The sequence below is a fragment of the Platalea leucorodia genome (assembly GCF_965183815.1).
Source record: "Platalea leucorodia genome assembly, chromosome: 16".
In the NCBI taxonomy this organism is placed as follows: domain Eukaryota; kingdom Metazoa; phylum Chordata; class Aves; order Pelecaniformes; family Threskiornithidae; genus Platalea; species Platalea leucorodia.
The window spans coordinates 4,335,515-4,355,704 of record NC_138838.1 but is presented as its reverse complement, the minus strand read 5'-3'; the positions used below and the strand labels follow the sequence as shown (position 1 = coordinate 4,355,704).

The following is a 20,190-nucleotide window of genomic DNA, read 5'->3' as shown; positions in this document are numbered from 1 at the left end:
GTATGTGTCAGCAAGTGAGTGCAGGCTACTAGAACAGGTAAACTCTCCAGACTGGCTTGTCTTCATTTAATATCTTGATTTTATGATACTGCATGGCCACTAACACAACATAACAATTCATTTTCACATCCTACCTTCTTCTGCTCTGCAGAAGGAAGGTTTGTCCAAACTGTTGGCCTTTCAGACAGGGCAGGTCCTTGGGCCGGTTGTTGCAAGAGAAACTTGCATTTGTGCTGCCTGTGGCATGTCTGTTCTGTAAGCAGATGTTGACCTATTTCCTCTTAGGCTATGGTTCAAGCACCTCTTGCCAAGGTTGTGTTCGCTTCTGTAATTTATTATAATAATGAGGGGAAAGATTTCCCACAGATTTTAGAGAAGTAGTTATCATTCCACCCAAAGTCCTAACAGTTTTTAACATAGCCTGTCCATCTCCCCTTACACATGTGCTCAAACCTTAGAATTTCATTCAAGCTCTTTGTAGTGGAAGATGGGATTTTTGTTGGTATTGTGTAATTCTTTTAAACAACAACTTCCTCTTAATGCCAGCGAGGCAATCTCACGTAGCAGGCGTCTGCACTGTACTGTGTGTTTCATGCACAAATAGTTCAGAAGGGCTAGTCTTGCTGCCTTTGCTTTTTTCATTAACACCATATTTGGAATTTTGAAAGGGGGAAATGAACGTTTGAGTTACCTTAACAGTTATTTTAATGCCATTATTAGACATCTAATGGCTACCAGTTGCTGGAAGAGAGGTGTGTACTTCTGTTCAATACCTCAGGAGTAGCTTGCTTTTTTGCCTCCCCCTCTGCAGTGACACTAAAAGCTTTTGGTAGTAAGTGTTAGCTTTAATTCTTGCTTTTCACTGAGCCTGTAAGTTTAATTTTCAAGTGTGGTGACCAGAGGAGTGTTTGTATATGGTCTAGATCAGAAGGAGCCCTGTATTTCTTCTCTGACCTAAATCCGTGCATACAGTTGCTACTGATAGCCATTGGGCCCAATTTAAAGGTAAGGGTTAGCCCAGAGGGGAAGATTTTTTTTGCCTTGACTTTAAGGGAAGTTGGATCAGGGTCTTCTATGAACTGGGAGTAAGAAAATAGAACTAACTTTTATAGTACATTTTTTTATACTTGATATGCTTCATCCCAGGGGAGCCATAAGTGTTCTCTCTTACAAGATTTATTTTAACATTGTTTTGGTTTTGTCTTGCCTCCCACACCTGAAGAACTCTCATTTTCTTAGAGCACAAACCTACAGTTCTGCAGGGCAACATACTGTGTTGTGAAAAGTGTAAGCAGCTATATTCATACAGGGATCTGAGATCAGGCAATAAAGAGGTCAGGCTTGGTCTGTGCCCGCTGGGAGATTTCCCAGTTAATGTAGTATAGTTGGAAGCATAGCTGTCGGAGGAGGTGTTTGATTTGAGAGAGATCATTTGGATACACCAAATAGTCTTGACAGAGTGTGAAGGAGCTCTGGAGCACTGAAGGTGCTGTCTTGCAATGGAGCAAAGAGCACTGATGTTAGTTGTAATACAGCAGGCGTCTTGTAGGCTCTGGGAGGTACTAAGGTGTGTTTGTAGTGATGGGAATGTTGGGGTCCTAGGCCAGTCCATGCGATCATTTTGCTTCTCTAATGTCCTGTCTTGAGCTCCAGTTTCTTCCAAACCAGTGCTTCTCAAACCTTTTGGGCTGAGTACCAGATCACTCTGCATCCTTACAATTGAATTTTTATAGTGATTTATCATCAGACCACTATAAAAGTAATATTGCCGTGTGGCTGGCTGCAAAGAAGTTGCTCTTACCTTATGGAACACCATTTTGGGAACCATAGCCTTTAACTGCTACAAGCTGCTGAAGCAGGTGGTGTTTTCCAGGCAGAAGCAGCTACATTTCAGTACAGGCTGCCGTGATTCCCGTGTATAGACCCATACACACTTGAGAAGGAGTGACTCATTTGTAGGCACATATACCTGGCTTGGAAAATTAATTGCAGGGTATCAGTTACATAAAAAGTGAACATTCCTCATGGTATTCGGTAGTGTTACCAGCCTGCAGAACTAGATTCCTATTAACACAAGTAAGTCTGAATTGCATGAATGGTATATCGTTGCACCAATTTAAAAGAAATCTCCCAATGCTCTCCCCTTACCCCCAATATGTGCACATTTTCCAGGATTTTTCCTATATGCTGATGTAAGGTTATAGAGCAAAGACCAGTTTTCTGCTTAGATTATGAAGGGAACCTGTTTCCAGAGGGAAAACATTACTGACCATAGTCCATTACTTACCTCAGTTCAAAGTTAGTTCTCACAAAAAAATGTAAATGTACATAAACATTTTTTGCTAAAACTCTCTTCAGTTGTCTTCAAGTTTTAGTCAAATGACTGAGGATGGCTTAAGTTTTTAAATCTCGGATGAAAAACAAACAGTTATTTGATGGGATGAATAGCAGGAGGAGGGGTTCACACACCTGCTTGTGTTCTTTGCTGCTGCAAGCAGGGAAGTGCTTTGGTTTTCAGTGGAAAGGATGTTTCCAGGGAAAGTTCAGTTCTGACCTTCTTTATTCCCCTACTCAGTTATACATCAGGTTGTTCCTAATTAGACTTTTGGACAGTTTTAACCATTTCCTCCTTCTAACCTTTTCATCCACGAATGTTTACAGAAGCAAGATTTATTTTACATATTCTCCTACTGCATCATTCTCCTTGCTCTTTGTAGATGAGCTGAATTGGAGATGTGGCAACTCCAATTTATTCCCTTGTGGGACAGTAGTGTTGAACTGAGAACATTAATATTAATATACCTTTCCTGCAAAGAGTTACCTTAAAGAAATAAGAAGTTATAATAACTTTAACTAGCTTATTTGGAGCTACACTGATTTTAAATGGATGGTTACAATAAATTACTATTGGGGTAGACTTGGAAGTGGGTTAGGGAGGCAGTACAGGTAAAGCAGTTTGAGATTTGATTCTTTTTACAGTTCCGCTCATGGCACTTTCTTCTCTCCAGATCATTAGTTTGTGGAGGCAAGGCGATCACCTACCCTGTAAGCCTGTGATGAAGTGCTTCTTAAAACTGACCTTGTTAAGAGTTTTGGCCGAGTAAAATTTTCAGAGGATTTGTCTGTCTGGTGTTTTTTAGGGGGTTGGGTTTGTTTTGTTTTATTTTGTTTTCCTTGAAGGATGTTTGAAATATGCTCCGAATTCTTTGTTTTTAGTTCCACCTTAATCACAGTTACTGGTTCTATTCTTGCCTCTACCCACCCTGGGATTTGAGTGCTCCTGGTCACCACAGCAATTGATGGTGTTAGCTGTCAGCTCCATGCCTGTATATTCAGCATCCTGTGGTTTTGGCCAACCTACCTGGCAATATAAATAACAATAAAAGTGCCTGAGTGCCCTTGGCCACACCTTTTGAGCACTAGAAATCATTGACAAAGTCTGACGAAGAAAGGCACTATTTCATGAAAGCCTTTGTGACTAATTCTAATCACGTAAGAAAGATGGGTGAGTTAAAGAATAACTTGGCCACAAATAAAAAAAAGTAAGGAAAAAAGTAAGGAGGTGGTTTGTTTTTTTTTTTTTTTCCTTACTCTGGAATGTGCAGAGTGCTTTAGAGAGCCATGTGTCATTGAACTGAGTTGCATTCAATTTAAGCATATGGGCTGTTTTTAAAAGCAGCCTTCCATTTTACAGGTGTAGTTTAGGATATATAAATGCTTAACTTACTAATTGTGCCTGCAAATCAAAGTAGTTAAGTGGCACAAATTGTACCAGCAAAATGCTTCCAGGGTAAATTGCAAGCTCAAAATTAGTGACTGAGTTGAGGATCCTTTAAAAAACCTGATACTAAAAATAGACATTAGTTCAGAAATGCTGATGTAAAGAGTTATTATGGTGAGAACCATGCAAATGTTTGACTAGATAAATCCACCTCCTTTATCAACCTACTTGAAGGTAAAATTACAGAACAAGAACATGAAAATGTCTCATAATTTTTGCTGTTTTGGTTCCCTCTGCTTTTGTTTTTAAATTGACATCTTCCACCGTCAAGATGCTGCCCATATGATGCCCCCCCCCCCCCCAAGCAGGGCTTCGCAGGAACGAATCCAAGGTACTACTATGTTGCTATAGCTCACAAATGCCAAAACTGTCATCAGCTATGTGGTTGCTTTTGCTTAGTCATGCGGGCCTAGAAAGAGGATCTATCTCTAAGGGTTATTTTTTTCGTGTTTCGTATAAAATGTGATGAGATCTTATACAGAAACCTACTTCTTCAAGATGTTTAGCTTCCCTAGTATCTGTCACGATCTGTCAAAACACCAGCCTTGTGAGTTGGCTGTTATGCTGAAGGTACTTGGGGTTTGTTGGCTACAGAGTGGCTGTCAAGGGACAGATGTTTTAGCTGTGGCTACAATAAGTGGAATCCAGTAGATTAGTGCTCTGCTCTGGCTCTCGTGCTGTCCGGTGTCCTGGGCACAGAGGTCATTACCGTGTTGTTCCCAAGGGACTTTCAGGTTTGGGTGTGCGAAGTGAAAGAGAGTTCAGCATGCTTTGGAAACACAACCTTCCAGCTCCTCACAAGATGAGGGAGGCTAAATCCACAAATGTATATCTAACCTGCCGATGGGTGAGGTCTTTCTGCTCCATTGCGGCGTGGGTCTGCGCAGTACCCTGCCTCCGGCAGCTGGCATCGCCTGCCGAGAGGTGCGGGTGCTTTCATTGCTGTTCAGCCCATCCAGAGCCTTCAGTTACTTCCAGCTTTTTGGCAAACACAGCAATCGTGCTGCGTGCTAACTGCTTTGAAACCCATGGATGTAATAAGATGGCAAATTATTAGCAAGTATGATACAAAATGTGTCATATTTGGGGGGAGGGTGGCAAGACAAAGAGAAAATATTAAAAGAAAATACTTCTCGAAAAAAATGCAGAGAGAGAGAGAACAGATTTTCCTGAAAAGCAAGTTGTCCAAAGTTGCCCTTGTTCTCACTGAGGATCTTTTATGGCAGCAAAGGTAATAATACAGGATATTATACAATGGATGTTGAATTTTCACTAAAAGCTCCCCAGTGAGATATTCCTACCAGCTGCTAATATTATACCTTCCAATGACTTGGACAATACCGTATATGACACACTGAGCTGAGAAAATGTTTGCATTGTGTATAAAAGACCTCTTAGTTTTTCTTGTTTGTGCTTACTGAACTTGTTCTTTATGGATTTGTAGTCCAGAGACTAGACTCCTTTGTCTAATCACCAGACAAATAAACTGCTGGCAGGTTTTCCCCCAAGGTTCAGTTTTTGGCTGTATCGGACTGCTAATAACCAAGCTCAGCTGGCATCTTGGGACATTTATGATGGTGTGGTCTCTAGGGAAGGGAATGGAATAGGTGCTGAACACAAACTGACTTCAGATGGGCCACTGGTCAGTCATCAGTATCCCCTTCTACATATTAGGCCTGGATGAAATGGGCTTTTTTAATACATTAACAATCCCTGGATTCACTAAATACTGTCTTTCCTTTTTTTCCATTAATGCAATTGATGATGCATGAAGGCATTGCATTTGCAAACCTTGCGCATTGCAGCATTCATTTCAGTATGTTGTTTTCCAGTGGTTCTCATTCTACCAGAAAGACACTAGTCAGAAGAAATTTAAAATGAGGGATTATTTAAAACAGGGTCCAGTCATGCACCATGGCTATTGAAACTACTATTGACCCTGGGATCTTTTACAGAGGTCGTGTTCTTTTATCCACAGATGGAAGTTTAGTTGCAAAGCTCCCTCCTGGAGCTGCGGTTCAACTCGGTATTAAAGTGGTTTTGTAAGTCAGGGATGACACTTTGGAAATTCATGTGGGTGATAACCTTAGAAATAACAACTGTAAGGCAGACGTAGACCCGATTTGTTCTCCAGTGTAGTTATGATCCTTTTACTTTTACAAACCATAGCAAATTAAACATTGGGATACATCAGTATTTCCTTAAATGAATTTATCCCTTTTTGAAGGCCACCCAGCCACTCTGAAACACTTGCTCTTTGTCTGAATTGCCATTTGTAACGGCAAGAGGCAAGAGCATTTCTAAATACTGCCAGCAAAATTGAATCAGCGAATAATTTCTGTCAAATAGCCCTAGGCACTTAAAATTGTGAGAGAGGCTTCCTTACGTATTCTGTGATCCCTCTTCATTGTAGGATGAAGACTGCTTGTCATTGTAGGTGTGTGTTTGTGGCCTGCTGTTTGTTCAGCTCTCTTGTCCTACTAGTCAATACGTAATTGCAAATTGCAGTCAATAGCAATGTTTCTTTGTGTTTACTTTGTGGTACAAAAGCCTACTGAAATGTTGCTGGCACTTGAAAAAGTAGATGGATAAGCCTGTGGCTCTGTACCCTGGCAGAGAGTTGTTTAAGCGCCGAGGGCATCGTGTGGACTTGGATAGGAGGTATTTATGGCCCCTATCCTGTGCTCAGGCCACTGCTTCTTAAATGATGATGAGACTCCCTCTAAGCGTGCTGGACTCTCAAAGCTGGGGGAGTTGAGGGTATCCTGGATGTCATGAGATCGTGTTCCTAATGCCTCTGGCTTGCTCATGGATCTGGTTAGGATGGTGGGGTTTGGTGGCTGTCTGGAAAGCCTGTCTCTTGTAGTTTAGATGCCAGTCCCTAAGAGAAGCATAGGTGGAGTTACCTGGTGTACTTTAACAGTAAGAGAAAGCAGCATGGTAACTGCTGAGAGCCTTGTTTTCTGCCAAAGGTAGATTTTGCTGTCTGGTAGATCCAGACTCCTCCCTGACCTGCACTGTACTGGTAATCGGCCTAGGTCAGTGGTTCAGTGTTTTATTTCCTGACCCTTGCAGCTACTGCTAAATTGCTTTTGTCCAAACACACAGCGTCTGTGACCGGGAAAGTGTAAGGACTGGGGTAATAAAACAAATAGGAATTAGTTCAGGGTACAGGGTAAGTGAGAGCACAAATGGTTTCTTCCTTGCCTTTTAGAGAATTTGCGACTCATAATGAAACTAGACAGCAAGCGCATTTACACACGCGACGCTCTTGGCCGACGTGTCTGGTCCAGTTCAGCCAGCCCGCCCCGGCCCCTGCCTGCGCTCGCATTGTGTCTTCACGTGCGCGTCTTCACTTCCTTCTTACGGGAGTAGTTTTAAAGAGAATCTGTATTATTAATTTGCTCGTTCTTAAAAAATAAGGGGGCGTAATGTAAAAGCACATGAAGTAATGAATGTCTTGAAAAGGTAGGGTGTGTGTTTTTCGCATGTTTTCCTCATAATGCAGAAACAATCAGTACAGGTCAGTTTGCTGGAAAGCACTCCAAAAACTCATCAGTGAAGAGTTAGCTTATGGAAATGAATGCCACAAGGAGCGTTGTCAGTGCCAGAACTTAAAAGACCAGATCTTTGTGTGGATAAGACATTGCAATTCTTGGGAGGGCTTAAGCCATGCTCTGAGTAATTCGGCTGCCTGTGTCGGATTTTTGTGTACTTTCCTCGGAAGGACCTGATTGCTGTCGCTGTCACAGACAGGATGCAAGGCCGCATGGTTTTCTGATCTGTTGCCATTGTTCTCGTTATGAAGTGGTCTCCTGAGGTTACATGAAAGATCTTTTATTGAGGGACTTGTTATTATTTATACACTGCCAATGCCTTAGGCAGAAAGATGGACACTGCTGTTAAGGAGAAACTGTGAGGTTCCATCGAGAGATGCTTTTCTCTCCTTCTGTGTTGCTGCTTTGAATGGAAACCTGGTCAGCGCTATAGAAATTTCCTCTGTAAAATTAGCGTGGTTTTGGTCCAGTCCCTGATGGGTGGTAGCTTATATACCAAGAACTGTCATTGCATGAGACACTAATGTATTTCACAGGCAACTCAGAAAAAAGCAGGCAGTTGAGCAGGGCAAAATACTGAAATTCCCTCTGTGACCAGCAAGCAGCTTTTTAGAAGTAAGGGTTTGGTGGGCAGTGTTAAGAAAGGTATGTGTTTCCTCCACAAATAAATATGAAGCTATCTATATCGAGCACTAAGGTCTCTGGGAGAGGGGAAAGTTGGAGGAAAAACTTTGAGGAAAATAAGACAATCCCAGGCTGTTGGATTAGCATCAAACAAAAACAATTACCCACACTTGCTTTTGCATCCATATCTTCTGTGGATTTTGGCATATTCGCATTCCACGGTGATTTCTATTCCTAACAAAGTGAATTAGTATAAGGCTGCAGATGGCAGGATTTTAAGAGCAATACCCCTCGTTGCCTGCATCTTAGAGCAAGTGAATAAAAATCAGGTATTTCAGATGTCCTCTTGAAGTTCTTGTGATGAGAGGTAATGTATTTTCATCCCCTAAAATTCAGTTTAATCTGACAAATGTTTGCCTTCCTCCAGATAATTAGAGGCAGGCAGCATAAGCCCAGGGTGAAGTTAGTCTGTTTAGAAGTTTAGAAAGATCTGAACTGACCCCTGTGAAGGAAGTTAGCTACAATACACAGAGATGAATCAGCAATTTTCTGTTCAGATTGATAATTTTCTTAGTTATTGAGGTTTTATTGATTTTAAAAGATGCCGTTTTCCTGGTCTGCTAAAAGCACTCTTGCAGATCTGTGGTTTGGATTGGAAAGGTAACGATTTTGCAGAATGGTGTGAAAGGAGTTTGCCTGCCAAACCCTGCCACACTTTTATTTGCACATGTACAGATGCACATTATGAATCTGGTTCCTCGTCCTTCCCTGTCCAGACGTTGCTGCTCTGCTCCTGCACTTCGGTGCTAACACCGAAGCAGGGTCTGGAGTGCACTGGAGGTCTCTCATTAACCCCAAAGCGATTCCTGTCCATTTGCCCTGTGTTTAAATGCTTTCCCGAGCAATTTCTGGAACATGTAATCTGCAGGTATGTCTTCAGTTTTAACTCTCAGTAGGACAGCTTTGGTGGATGTCAGTGATAGACATTAAAAGCTTGAGAGCAAAGTCTCATTTCATACCTCTGTCCTGGCCAGAGTAGAAAATGTTTGTAATGAGCCTGGCAGTGCTGTGTTAGTTGATAGCCAATTGCATTATTAAAATGAGAGTATGGCCATTTTCCTTTCAAAAGAGGGAGCATGTGTTTTGCCAAGCCCGCTATAGATGGTACAACAGCCCCCTAAAGAATTGTAATAATAATTAAAAAGAAATCAATCAGTCCCACTGGCTGCCTGGGGAGAATGCCAGCAAAGAAATGTGTCCCCTGCGTTCCCAGAGCAGAGCCGTGTAGATTTGCATGGCTTTGATACTGCTTTTCCTTGCCCCTCTCGGCATCCCCTCGGTTCCCACCAGCACAGCTCTCGGGACCGATAGCTGCAAAACCCCCCTGAGCTTGCGGCTCTGGTGGAAGGCGATGGCCGAGGGTCTCTTTCTGGCCGAGACTACCAGCAAGACCAGCATCTGTGCACCAGCCTTCCCCGAATCCCTCACCCCGTAATGGAAGTGTAACTGAATTAGCCGTCCTGTGCCCCTGCTGTTGGTACGGCATATTTATGAGGTATGTTTGGTCACTGCAGGATTTCTCCTGCTTTGTAAATGCAACCAGCAGCTGTTAGAAACTCATGTGTCGAGGTTAGCAAGGCATTCCTACTGCGGAATAGTCATTTATTTGTGAATTTCCTTTTAAAAACAAACCCAAATAAACCTGAGGTCTGACTAAAGCTCTGGGATAAGAACGTGTCAGATGAACATTTCTTTTAGCAAGCTTCTGTGAGTACCGTGGCATGAGAAGCTCTTGATTCCACTCTAAAGAGAAGTGGAAGCAATTCCTGTTGCAGTGTTTTTCTTAGGAAGCTGCTGCTGTTGGTAAATTACATGTAGCAAAGAATTTATTAGTAATACACCATACTTTAAAAGTGCTTCTTCTCTCTCCTGTTCTCTATTCCTGCAGGAAGTAAGTTTTGAGATTGATTTCTGTTTGAGACAGAATAACTCCTATTGCACAGTAGTTAATTATTGGAAATTAAAATGTTAGTTGAGGTAGGATGCAGGATTAGTGCTGCAGTTGTAAAGAAGGATTTCTTCATTTTAGGATGAAAACAGTCTTCCCCTTCTATCTCAAACTGGAAACAAGGAACACAATTTCTCTTTATACCACATACAAATGATGTATCATTCTATTAAGAGAATAACAGATTTAAAGTATTTTATTGCTAGTTAAATCTAATTCATGGCACTCAATGCAGATTTCAAGGATCAAGGGATTTAGATTATTCTGCATTATCAGCTTTAGGCTGTCATTTCTTGGTGTGTTTAAGTGCACTCTGTGGTCAAAAAAGCTTTATGGGCAAAGGTCCACATAGCTGTTCCTGCCCTAAGGAAACTGGCTTGCTTCTGGCCACCTGGCACGTGCACTGCCGTGCCGTAGATCAGGGAACCTGCCAGAAAAGGTATAAGGTTAGTTTTCAGTCCTCAACAGTCCCCTGGTTTTGCTCTCCAGATGGCCACACAAGCTCTAGTGCTGGCACAAGGGAAAGGCCGACCAGTTCTTTCAAAAGATCTCACCTTGCTTTCCAAAGGCTTCTGTGAATGCGGTTGTAGCGTTTGCCTGGTTCCATAATTGCAATGGAAAAAGAAAGATCTCAAGTACAGGAATGGAATTGAACAAAATAAAAGTCCTTTGGTTTTGTGGTTATTTAAATGCTTTTCTCAAGACACCTTTCTCCTGCCCTGAGCCCTGGGTATAGGTGCTTCATCCTCCTGGGAAATGAGAGCAGCCCTCCTCCCTGCTGGAGCCCGAGTTGGGATTGAAGCTCTCAGATGGACGGCACGGGGGCGGAACGTCCTGGAAAACTGCACAGAAAGGGAAAAGCAAAACTGCTATTCTTTCAAATGCAGACTTTCGTGAGTGCTAGCAGATTACTGGCTGTTTGTATAACAGCAGCTAGGATTGTTCTAGGTGTATTTTAGTTGCGTTGAGGTAAAACCAATCTTGTAGCAGTGTCGCTCCTGATGTTGCAGTGCTGCAAAGCTATTGAGCAGTCTCTGTACCTCTGGGATCTCGTGTCTAATTCAGGACTGACCAGGATGAATACAAATCCATCCTAATTGGCTCGCTAAGTTAATAAGGTTTTCCTGCAACTCGCTGCACAATGGCAAACCGATCCATGTCACGCATTGTATGAGCAGCGAGGCTGCAGCCAAGAAGGGATGATGTACTCGTTTGGTCCACTCTGTTAACCTGCAAAGTTTTCAAACAGTCAGAGCCAGTTAAGTGAAATGAAAGAGAAATTTCAAGAGGACAAAGCTGCTGTTAACTGACTGGGTACCTCATTACTTTACCCTGTGAGTGTGCATGTGCAGGTAAAAAGTCGCTTGTGGTTTTAGAAGTGTAACTGTGAACCACGTTCCAGCTTTTAGAAATGTAACTGTGAACCACGTTCCAGCTTTTAGAAATAATTTTAGGTGCAACTCAATAACATGTTAATAAGCCATTACCTAATCAAGCTGGTGGAAATGATGCAGCTGCAATTTTCTCTTCCAAATTTTTAATTTTTTTTTCACAATAACATGGGAATAGTTGTACCAGTCCAGACCAGAGGTCCTTTTAGTATATTACTGAGTCTTTGGTTGTGATAAATAGCACATATATAGGGGAAAAAAAGAAAAGAACAGACAAGATTATGGTGATCGTTCCCTGGTATACCCTATCAACGGGAAAGCTGAGGCCTTTCAAAATTAGAGGAGTTATCTTTAACAGTCCTTACATTAGTATTCTTCCAGGACTTTGTCCAATCCTGTTTTGAAATAACATAAACTCTGAGCTCCCATAGCCTCCTGTCATAAAATCCCAGTGTTTACTTAAGTTTTGTGCGTGAAATATCTCCTTTGATTTGAATTTTGCAGCTGCCGGTCTTATTTGATGCCACCTGGTCAGTCTTCTAAGAGAGAAGGTGATTCGGTTTTTCCCTTTTCCATGCTACTCGTGGTGCTAGATCTCTTCTGTATCCCACATCAGTTGTTTCTCTTCCAGTATGTTTAATGTTTTACTGTAAAATGACCAGCTTCGTCCTTTTGACAGTTCTTTTTGATGCTCTCTGTACTTTTCCCAGTAATAACCTTTTATGTTACAGGGATGCAGTAAACTTACAAGAACTAAAACGTGTTTACTGGTAAAGAGGTTCTGATCTCTGCTGTCACTGGGGATTTGTAAGCAGTTATAGCTAAACAAAAAACTCTGCTCTAATGCCCACTGAATCAAGTGGGAGTCCTTCTGTTGACTTTGGTCAGGAGTCTAAATCAAACCACACTAAAAGCATTTTGCAGAAATACAGCTCAAAGTGGAAGTGGCTATAAAACAAAAGTGGCCTTGACTTACTTAATCATTCATTTCCGAACGGTAAGAAATGCAAAAGCAGAGTTTAAACATTGGCAGACAAGCTCGTTTTCTGGGTTCTGCTCCTAAGTGTCAGCAATCTAATGCTGTCTTAGGCAATAATTTTAATAATAATAATGCCTTTTGTATGGCACTGCCATGGAAAGCAAACTCTGCCCCAGCCTCCTGTTCCTGCCCCCTCTTTTTGGCCGCCAAGTAATGAACCAGATTTTGGAACTGACCCAGGTGTCAAGATTTTTTTTTTTTAATTGATGGGGAGAGGTGGTGTCTGTTCCTCCTCAAATGTTCTCATGTGTAAATTTTAATCCCCCAATCAAACACGCTGTGTAGCCACAGAAGACATTCTGCTAGCAAATACACTATTTATTTCCTTGCAGAAGATGTTCATCGGGGCTGGCTATCCGCTGGTCTCCCAGAACCAGCTCTCTGCAGGGTCAGGCAAGTGCCGGTTTAGGCACAAGGGAAGCGGCGGACTGTAAGCTGTAGGCTGGAACCGTTCCTTTGGATTGCTGCCGGCAGCACTGTGTTACGAAGCACATCTCTAGGAACACAGTAACTGGTTTATTGATGTTCAGCTTGCCCAAATCCCTTTAAAACAATGGTAATGTAATCACTGTAATTCCCAAAGTGAAAAGAAAGAGGTGGGTTTGGGGTTTTCCTCTTTTCTTTTTAAATTATGTTGTCTGTGTACAGCTGTTCAAAATTTAATCTGGTAGCAAGTTAGCTCCTGCTCCAACTAAATTTGCTGGACATCCAGAGAGACTGAACAGCACAGTAAAATGCTAGCTTTTCCACTGTACACTTAGATAAAAAATTTTGAAGCACACCATGATAGAATTGGACCTCAGTGGATGTGGAAAACGTTTGTGAAATAATAACTGTAAATAGCCTTCTACTTAATTGCTTTAGCAATAAGCAAGATATGAACGGCTGAATCTTTAAATGCAGCTTCAATTGACATAACATTGGAAATTAATTTAAAAAAATGAAAAATTTGAGTGCTCTTTTAGATCTTGGCTTTTAATTCAAAGCCATTTTTTCTTTGCCTTTGCAACGCTGATCGTATCAGGAAACCAAGACTGATTTCAAACCTTGGAACATTATAGAGGTATTTGTGGGGCCTAAGTGAGAGGTGTGTCATTACTGCTCTTCAGGGAGCACTGGTATGCTATGGGCCGTAGGAGTGAGGACCATAGAGTGATCAGTTTTATAGAAAATCTGGCTTAGGTCTGTAGAAAGTAGGCTGGAGACATTGTTTGTCTTTCCTTTAAGTTTATGTGGGAGGCAGTATATATTATGGCAGGGTTCACGTTCTCTGCAATGCGTTGTGCCTGGTCATTTCTGCGTCTCTCCCTGTCTTCTGGGTACGAGCAGTAACACTCCCGGCAGTAGGCACGTGCCAGTAAGCCCACCAGTAGCATTGCCAGAGTTAGCAGTTGACAGCTCACTGGTTATAGTCACCTCTCACCGGTGGTGATCAAACTGTCCTATATCCTCTGAACAGCCCTTAAAATGGGCTCTGCAGAAGACCAGAATGACAGTAGTTTATGTCTTATAGCTATGGTTTTACTTCTACTGCTGGACATGCAGCAGTACTTGCAGATGGATTTGTTGAGTTGAATGTTTCATGGTTTGATTTGTATTTGAATGATTTTGTCTGTAAGCCTGCTCATGTAAGGAACTGCCATGGCCATTGGACCCTAGTCTTGGCCAGTCTGCGGGCGACAGTACTGACGTGTAAGGCTTGTTTCCCTTTTTAGCCTTCACTTTTGTTAGAGTTATTTCTTGTAGCTGTTGTCTAGGCAGTTGGGACTGAAGAGGAATATTTATCCATCCCTATGCAGCAATGCACAGAGTGAGTAAAATATCTCTATCCATAACATCACATACTCACCGCTGTACGGATCAATAATATTCTGTGCTATATATGGCAGTTTTGACAACAATTACTTATGTTTGACCACAGTGGTTGTTCTTTGCCCAACACAGTTCCTCTCAAAGCTCAGGTGGCATTAGTGTGTTTTTGGACTGGTTTTCTGGCTATTCTTATCTGATTTTCTGTTTCCAAGGAGTGGATTTCCCAGCAGTTCCCACTGAAGCAATTATTCTTCTTGGCTAAGGTGAACAAACCAAGCCTTCAGGATATCCTTTGCTGGGAATATAAGGGCTCACTCTTAGAAGAATCTGGTTTCTGCAGTGAGGAAAAGGGGTGGAATTATCAGTACTGAATTCTTCCTGGGGCTGCATCTTGTGTATTGTTGAGTCAGTCGTGAACTTGCCGGGAAAGCTGTGTTCAGGCCTTGTCTGTCTTCAAAAGCGTGTTTTTGTAACCGGGTTCTGACCCTGTCACAGCAAATGGAATTGAGTGGTATCGTACAGCAGCCGCCTTCTCAATGTAAATGTGTATGTCAACTGTGTGTGTGTAGTCATCCTAAACATGTTGTTTATATTTTATATCAGTTTGCTCTAAGGAAAAAGCTGGCACCTCATGGTGCAACATGCTCCCTATGGAGAAGACAAGATTGGAGCTTGAATACTGATGAGTGGCATCTGCAGTGAGGGAAAGGCAACCTAGAGTGTCCTGCCAAACAGAGGGATGGTAGAGAAATGCAATCAGCGTGAGTAGTTAGGTCCACACCTTTTAAAGCACTGCTTTTCTCCTCATTAATCTGCTGAGGACACAAGCACACAAGAATGAGGCATTTGTGAAATTCTCTATTTCGTCTTGTACTGTGGTCGATTCTGGGAGAGCATTTCAGGCCACGTCCAAGCCAAACATTTGTATACTTAAGTCCAATTGATTGGGTGCGTTCTCAAGCCTTTTTTTTTTTTTTTTTTAAATGCTCCTGTGTTCGAAGCTGTCAGTATATGACAGCTTTGCATGACATACGGAACTGATGGTGTGTTTCAAAGCTCCTTACACTTGTCAGAAACTTCTAGTCTGCATGATAGTCTGAAACCCAGTGATCTTGTGTTTTGCACTTGGCAAAATGCAGTAACATGATCCATCTGTTGGCTGTTAAATTAGAAACGAAGAAAAACAACGTCCGTGTGGAGAATGATGTAACAGCGTACCTATAGTAGAGTTTGTGTTAACGATGATTTGAAGGGTGATATTTTTGTACGAGCAATTGTATTGTAAGAATTCATCTCCATCAACGGATGAATGTTTTAAATCACATTGCTGAGATTTCCCAGGGCCTCGGATTGCCCCATAGTCAGATGTCACTTTTACCTCGGTCACATCACCACGTTGTGTCTGAACTATCAGGTTCAATGGTTAAGTAGCATGAAAGGATCTTTGTTCTTGCTTGGCTTGTATGGTGTTGTAAGAAAAAAATCGCTTTTAGTTGTGATTGTAAACCATCAAAAATACCTTTAGCATAGATATGGTCCTGTAAACAGGACACTGCTGAAGCTGGAAGACCTGCGTGGGTTCAAGATTTCTGTAGTTCATCCTGGGCAGGTCATTTCCCTGCGTCTTAATTTCCTTTGCCCTGAAGTAGAAATTAATGATGTTTAACTTCCTTTCTAAATTGTCCCAAGCCTCACTGTGATTAAATGTACTGTGTATGTGTGTGCTGAGTGGTAGTATTATAGCATAAAACTATAATGAAAATGAAAATAAAAAAAAAGAAGCATTGCAAAAACATGTCTTTGAAACAGAGGGGTTGGTCGGGCTGTCGGGAGAGTCTTTATTCACCATTGCAGGTAGATGGCAGCTGGTCCCATGAGCAGCTTGAGGAACATGTGCATTCACGGCCAAAAGTCCCTGGAGTAGCAGTGGCTCGAACAAATCCCAGCAGGGCAGTGTCTCATGCAGAAAGAGCAGGATTGTGCTTGTACACACCCATAAATTATCCTATCCAGAGCCAGCTGGGTGTTTAGGTGTTCTCATTGTTTGGAAATTTGTTGTTGGGAAAATATTAACAACCTCACAGCACATAGTTCTTTGCTGTGTCTAAGTGGATTGCCAGTGCCTTGAGGCAGAGGCTGTCTGGGTTTGCCTTCCACAGAGCCAAACACATTGTCAACACTCAATTAGACGTGTATATACAGTTTCATGCTGACTCAGAGCTCAAAGATAGCCACTATATTTTTTTCTTGTCGAGCATCCCTGCATAGAGCGAGCGAGCTATTTTTACCAGAACCTGAACTTTTCTAGCATTATTCCTGATAGGAAAAAATAAACCCTGTGTGCTTGCAGTCAAAACCGAAGGAAGGGATCTTTTCTTTGAAATGCCTGTGATCCTCTCAAGCTTCCATTAACTGAGGACATGCAGCCTCTGCATGTGCCTCTCTGTCAGTGCCTCTCTTCCTTCTCAGTTATGCTACGTGGACGACCCGCTGGCAGGAGAAGCCCCTCTCTGAGATACAAAGGGTTGATCAGTCCACGCAAGAGAAGAGCAAGTGAGACAGAGGCGACGGTGTCTTTGCAATCAAGGGGTGGAAAGCTGATGGGTCAGAGCCGTTTCAGGGAACAGTTGTAGAGTCAAGCTGGTAAATTTTTGTTTGGAGGGAAAGAGAAAAATAAGAGCAATGAAGTCCAGTTCCAGCCGGCAGGAGCTTTTTCTGACTGTTAAATATAAAGTCTACAGTGTCTCCCTCTCCTTTCATCTCCCGTGCTTCCACTGTCTGGGGGTTTACTTTTCCACGGGGTACGCAGACAGCTCTTGAGAGCGGAAAGTGTGGGCTGAACAGCAGCTCCCTGGCCACGATCCCTGAAAGGTGACTGAAGCTGCAGTACGTGCAGTAGGCAGTAGAGGCTGGGGAGGATGCTTTCCTCCTCTGGTGGGTGTTTGGGTGGGAAGTGTAAGATTTTTGGGTTTTCTTTATGCTGCGCATTTTTGTAATTCCAGCCATGCATGGAAAAAGTCAGGCAGTGCTGGCTGCGAAGGTGCTTGTGCACCTGTACAGGGTGGGACAGGCATTCAGAGGCAGAAATAGGCACCCAGCCGTCCTGTTTGGGCAATTACACTCTTCCTGCATTGTCACCACAACCGGCATTTCAGCGGCTAAGCCACAAAGGGAGGCATAAAGACAAATGGGATCTTCTTTTCAAAATACCTGTACTTAAAAGAACCTCCCTCCTGGGATGGCATTCATTATGTGTCTGTTTATTCATCCTTTGCTCACATGATAATTTGCTCCTGCAGAAATGTATCTCAGCTCCACCCAGTGCTGGGACTGAGCCACTTCTGCTGGCACTGCTGCAGATCATTTACCAACAGAAATTAGCTGTGCAGCATCCATCATGGCGACTGACATAGCTATACCTGCCCACAGCTGCTCTGAACGCGATTGCTACCTTTTCAGTAGTTCATCCCAAATCCCAATGGATTTCTAACTCTGCCCTGGCTTGCCCTGTGCATCTTCTCAAGAGCTGGTAATATTCTGAGATGGCTTTAAGTATAAATGGGAAGAAGAGCAGTTGATTTGGAAGAGGCAAATGAAATGCCAGCCTCTGTCACAGCGCTCTCCCAATATAAAAGATTTGTGGCAGTGGGTTGAGCCGAAGCCGCAGCTGCTGTGGTGTCACTTGGATATTAATTGGGGAGTGGGTGAGTGCAAGGAGCAGAAAATGCTGGGGAAGAGGGGAGAGGAGCCAGATAGGAAGAGACTGGCACAAGTGCCAGGCTCCTTTACTGGAATGCATCCCTCTGCGTTATGCTGCAGCCATCTTTCTCTACAAATTAATAATTTTCTGCTGCCCCTCTCTCCATCTGAATGTGCCGGCAGTTTTCTGTCTTCTGGAGAAGATCTCTCCTTCATGGTGTTTAGCTGTCACAGAACCTCAGCTCCTGGTCTAGAGTACCTCGGGTTTCCATCCCACCTGGTAACGTGCCCTGGATTCATCCACCTCTATGCTGCCAACCCAGTCTGTTGTTCAGGAGTCTTGTCTGTCATTCGCAGGAGTAATTGCAAAAATTGATTCATAGGAAATGCCTGTAACAGGCAGATCCTTTTGACAGACCACACAGCCATCATATTCTGCATTTATTTGAGTCAATCAATGCTCTGATGCATATTTGGGTCATAAATACTCTGATATAAATTGCATTTATTATTATGACAGCTGTGTTCCATTACCTATTATTTATTAGGTTCTGTTGTCCTTTCATTTTACACCTTGTGGAGCTGTCAAGTCAGCTGCTTACTGGTGACAAAGCTCACAGCTCAGTTCAGAATCTTCCAAAAATAAATTCTCTGAAGGGATTTGAGTAACAGCAGGACGTATGTTGTTGGAAAGGCATTGGACAATCTTTTTTCGGTTTGTCTTATTGGAAAGAGGAGGTTTGTGCTTTTTGCCTGCTTTTGCCCAAATTCCAGAATTAGACTTTGCGTTTATGATCCAGAGGTCATTGAAGCTGATAATCCCACTGATTAATGTGAATTTTAGATCACACCCTCCATGTCTCAAAGTTGAATTAATCAGGTTATTCGATATTTGAAATGGTGGGATGCTGACTTGAACGTTTCTAATTTTCCCTTGGAAGCTTTTTTTGCTTCATGTCTTTTTACATCATAAAAATGGCAGAATATGTGATCCTGAGATGAATGAATTTCAGCGTCCTTCCAAGGGTAAGGTCAAATTGTAATGGGCACGCTGCTCTGTACGAGTCAGAGTCATTTTCTGCTTCTCATTCCCAATAAACAGTCACATACCCTTTGTGCCAGGTTGCTGCACCAGCTTTGCAAGGTGCTGAGCGCTTTGGTGTTAATTCAGGAAAGCACTTAATCATGGAATTGATGACTCTGAAGTGCTTAATATAAGCATGTGCTTAAGTGCCTTGTTGGACTGGGGCCAGTGCAGATGTACCCTTGCGGAGCAGAGATTTGTAAGCCACTTCTGGTCTACTAGAGCCAAGTTCACTGGAGATCAAGGGTTTCAGGACTGTGCTGCAGGGGTGGGCGAGCATGACAAGATGCCCCTGCGTGGGCAAGAGAGCATTTACCCAGGCAGTCCCTGTCCTGCGACTAAGCAGGCAGCCAGGGTCAGCAGAATGGCGGGGCTCTTGGGCTACACCAAGCATCGCGTTGCACCAACTGAGCAGGAGGTGGGCGCCTGCGTGAGCAGAGACCTGTGCCGGAGACATGCAACGGCCCTGCCTAGCAAAGCCGGGCTCTGCGCCGGGAGGGTCTGTGCTACAGGGAAGGGGCAGCAGCGCTGCCTGGTCTTCCTAAAAGGTATCAGCCCCACAGACGCCCACGGGGACTGGTTTCTTGGGACAGAGTGCTAGGCTGGGTTTCAGACTAGCTGTGTAGTTTCTCTGTAAAACACAGGCGATGAGAACACTGCGTAAGTGCTCGTAGTTGTATTCGCCAGGTTTCGTTTGCACAAGGATTTGGGGATAGATGCAGGGACTGAGCCTTCTGTCTATCAATAGGGTTTATGTGCTAGCTTAACAGCAACGGTGTTCATAGCGTTACTCTTGAAATATGCGATGTAATGTTGCATGTGCTTCTTTTCATGTCTCAACATTTCTGTTTTATCTCCATTTATTTTACTCTAAATGTAAAAAGAGTAAATCTGTAATTCTGATCAAATATCACAGTGCAAAATTGATATACACACAATCATATGGCTCACAAAATACAGATGCAAATGGATATGTATTATTTATAAAGCAGCTTTGACATCTTAATAATCTAAAAAAGAAGAGACATTTAGATCATTTCATAGTTCAGCATTCTGCAAGTTTTTGAGCTATTGTGTATCATCATCCATGAAAAATTCATAATTTGGGTCTTACCCACTTTAACTTTATGCGTGCATTCCAACCAAAGGGGTGTGTGTCCTCTGTTCTTGCCTTTTTTTTCCTGTTCTATTCCCC

General features: G+C 42.7%; 1 protein-coding gene across 1 annotated transcript in view; it reads left to right on the top strand.

Annotated features, from left to right (window-relative positions):
- Positions 1-20,190, top strand: part of SPNS2 (SPNS lysolipid transporter 2, sphingosine-1-phosphate) — a gene marked incomplete at its 5' end in the record, with an annotated part of 138,798 nt that overhangs the window by 43,507 nt on the left and 75,101 nt on the right. The window lies entirely within an intron of this gene.